The sequence below is a fragment of the Panthera tigris genome, chromosome D3 (assembly GCF_018350195.1).
Source record: "Panthera tigris isolate Pti1 chromosome D3, P.tigris_Pti1_mat1.1, whole genome shotgun sequence".
Taxonomy (NCBI): Eukaryota; Metazoa; Chordata; class Mammalia; order Carnivora; family Felidae; genus Panthera; species Panthera tigris.
Genome location: NC_056671.1, coordinates 45,862,234 through 45,865,725, shown reverse-complemented (window position 1 = coordinate 45,865,725; position 3,492 = coordinate 45,862,234).

Below are 3,492 nucleotides of genomic sequence, written 5' to 3'. Positions count from 1 at the left end.
CCACTGGCTCTGTTTTGTGGTCACGGTCGCGCGTGCAAGACAGAGCTGGCGTAGGGCGTGGTTCCTCTGGCTAGGCCGCGCCCTGTTCTCGTACCGCCCTCCCCCTCCTTCCCCTCTGGCTGCCGGAGACTGCAGCTGGATCTAGTTAAAATGAATTTGACTGCGTGTGACTCAGTTGTATATAACAACAAACAAATGAGACTGCTTCTGTTCATTCATTATTTTCTGAGTTAATTCTAAACTGGGATGGTATGGGGGACAGAAAGTAGTCAGATTTTGTTGTTACTGCCATTAGGAAGCGGGGCATAAAAAGAAAATTTGTAAAATGTGTAATGGAACATTGAGCAAAAAAAAAATAGGACTGCGTAATAAAAGTTTTGGTTAGGTGTTTTGTAGATTCTTATCAAGTGACCGGATAAAAATAGCTAAGCATTACGTTTCACTTACTATATTTGTGCATTGTTCAAAGTACTGTGTTAACTCTCAATCCTCAAAAGAATCCTGAGAGGTGCATTGTTTCTAGCATGATCTCAATTTCACCGATAATAAAACCTAGGCATAAAGTAACCTGCTGGAGGCCATACAGCTAGTGAGTGGCAAAGCTAATGAGTGGTGAACCCAGGCACCCTGGGCTAGGGGACTGGCTCTATATCTCTACTTGTTGACTCTTCAGACATTCTGGAAATAAGCACTATTCTGAATAGCAATGTTCTCCTTAAATTGCCATTCTGAGCCAGGATCCCTGACTGTCTATGCTTGAGATCCCTAGGACACTCACCTTGATGGTTTCCTTTAGCACACAGGTCTTGCCGTTCCCGATCAGAACACGTTCTGAATATTTCAAAAACTCCAAATTATAGGATACAGACCTGTGCTTGGCAAATGTTGCCCATATATGTGAATGTGTGTGGAAATTACATTCCCTCTTAAGGTCCAAAGGGTTACGACTGGGGTATAGATAGCTGAGGGAAAATGGATGTAACCAAAATTAAATGGATCCCTCAATTCTGGATAAGAAAGAAACAGGAGAGAGAATCAAGCAAGAAAAGTTATTGGAGTTTCCTATTAAATTAGCCAAGAATTTCTAAAGAAAAAGATTAAAGGAAAAAGAGTAGATCAGAAAGAAAGACTGAGATGCAGTGTGTGACAAAAATGTGCCAGTAAGGGGGCCATGTGGGAGACATATCAGAAAATGACTGGAAGTCAAAACTAGAACTAAGAATCTGGCTATTTGTTTTAGATAATTTATTTTAAAAAATGTGAGTGCTTTCTTTAGTACCTAACATTGAAGTGACAAATATGAATAAAAATAAGTGCCCATCCTCATGTACCTTGAAGTCATAAACACAAGTACAATTAAGTGTTAAAAATGCTATGATAGAAGTATATGCAGGGCCCAGGGATCACATAAAGGAAAGAGGTCAGATCTACTTAGATGTTCAGGAATGATTCCTTAAGGTCAATGACATTGAGTTCACTCTTGCAAGATAAGCAGCCATCACTGAGATAGGCTGTAAGGGCAAGTGGGGGCTTCCACACAAAGAGGAACTGTATACAGCATGCATTGGAAAAAGGCAAGAGGTTTGACATGGTTTGAACCCACAGTTCAAAAGGGACAAAGTAAAAGATTGAGTTGGAGAATGCAGGGAAGGGCCCGGTCTAAGAGATTTTAATGCCAAGAACTTCAGAGGTTAGACAATAGTCAGTAAAAGATTTTAAATGGGGAAAGTCATGTTTTCAGGTTTGCTTACTAGGAAGATAATTCTGACAGTTGTGTGAAGGGTAGACTGGGGAGAGGTGAGGTTGGAGACTGGAAAACCTGCCAGGCAATTAATGATGAGGGTTAATACTTTGAGACTAATTTCAGATTTTTTTTCATTTCTATAAGGCAACTTGAATATTCCAACTCTTTATCTTATTTCCAAGATTTTGTTCTTGGACTTCGGTGCCTGATGTTGCTAGTGCACGTAGGGGTAGGGGTGGAATGGGAGGTAAGGCATCTCATTGAAGCTCAAGGAGCTGAAATAACTTCTGCTTTTTCAATTGGTTTACTGGGTGGATGGTGGTGTCTGAAAATCTGGTTCAGAGGGAAGATAATGCTAATTTTGGATACGTTAAACTTCAGTTATCTATGAACCATGGCAGCCATCAACATGTATAAGAACACATTTATTTACCTTTTTTTTCTTTTACTCCATGAAAGCAAGGGTCACGTTTATTTTGTTCACTGCTGTAATCAATGCTCAGTATGGTGCCTGACATGTAATAGGCACTCAACAAATACCTGTGAATGAATGAACTAAATGGATGCAGTTGAAAATGACCAGGGGCACCTGGGTGGCTCAGTCGGTTAAATGTCAGACTTCAGCTCAGGTCATGATCTCACAGCTTGTGAGTTCAAGCCCTGGGTTGGGCTCTATGCAGACAATTCAGAGCCTGAAGCCTGCTTTGGATTCTGTGTCTCCCTCTCTCTCTGCCCCTGCCCTGTTCTCTCTCTCTCTTTCTCTCAAAGATAAATAAACACTAAAAAAAAATGAACAAAAAAAAATGAACAAAAAAAAATGACCAATGAAAGCCTGGAGTTTATGAGAAAAAAGTAAGGGGTAAAGTTAGAAATCTGATAGTTAATATCATAGCTACTGCTTAGTGAATGCTTAATACGTGTTGAATTAAACACTTCAAACATGTTAGCTCATTCGGTTCTTAAAATGGTCCTGGGGAATATTGTTATCCCCACTTTATAGATTGAAAAACTGACACTTGGGGAGCTCAATGTCACACATATTGAATTATGTGGTTTATATTAGCTTTGGAAAGAAATGAAAAAGGAGATCGTTTTTAGGGGGAATATAAGGAGTCAAGGGCAAGAGATTTTGATGAAGTTGGAGTGAAGAAATTGAGAGAGAGAAATGCCATAATGGACCTAAAGAGTGAAGAGGTAGTGGGCTAAATAGCAAGAGTTGGTAAAGATGTGGAGAACCCTCGTATGTGGCTGGTGGGACTGTAAAACGATGCCCTTGCTGTGGAAAACAATTTGGCAGTTCCTTAATAAGTTAAACATAGCATTACCATATGATCCAGCAATTCCACGCCTAGGTATATACCCAAAAGAATTGAAAACAGGTACTCAACAATACTTGTACCTGAATATTCATGGAACCATTATTCACAATAGCGAAAGGGTGGAAACAATGCAAATGTCCATCAGTGGATGAATGGATAAACAAAATATGGTATATACATTCAATAGAACATTACCCAGCCATAAAAGCAACTTTTATGGATGGAATCATGACTCCCAAAATTCGCTTATTGAAGTCTCAACCCCCAGTATCTCAGGATGTAACAGTATATGGAGATAAGGTCTCACAGAGGTGACTAAATTAAAATAAAGGTGGTAGAGTGGGGCCCTAATCCAGTATGACTGGTAGTCTTATAAGAAAAGAAAGAGACATCTAGGGCACCTGCTCACAGAGGAACATCCACATGAAG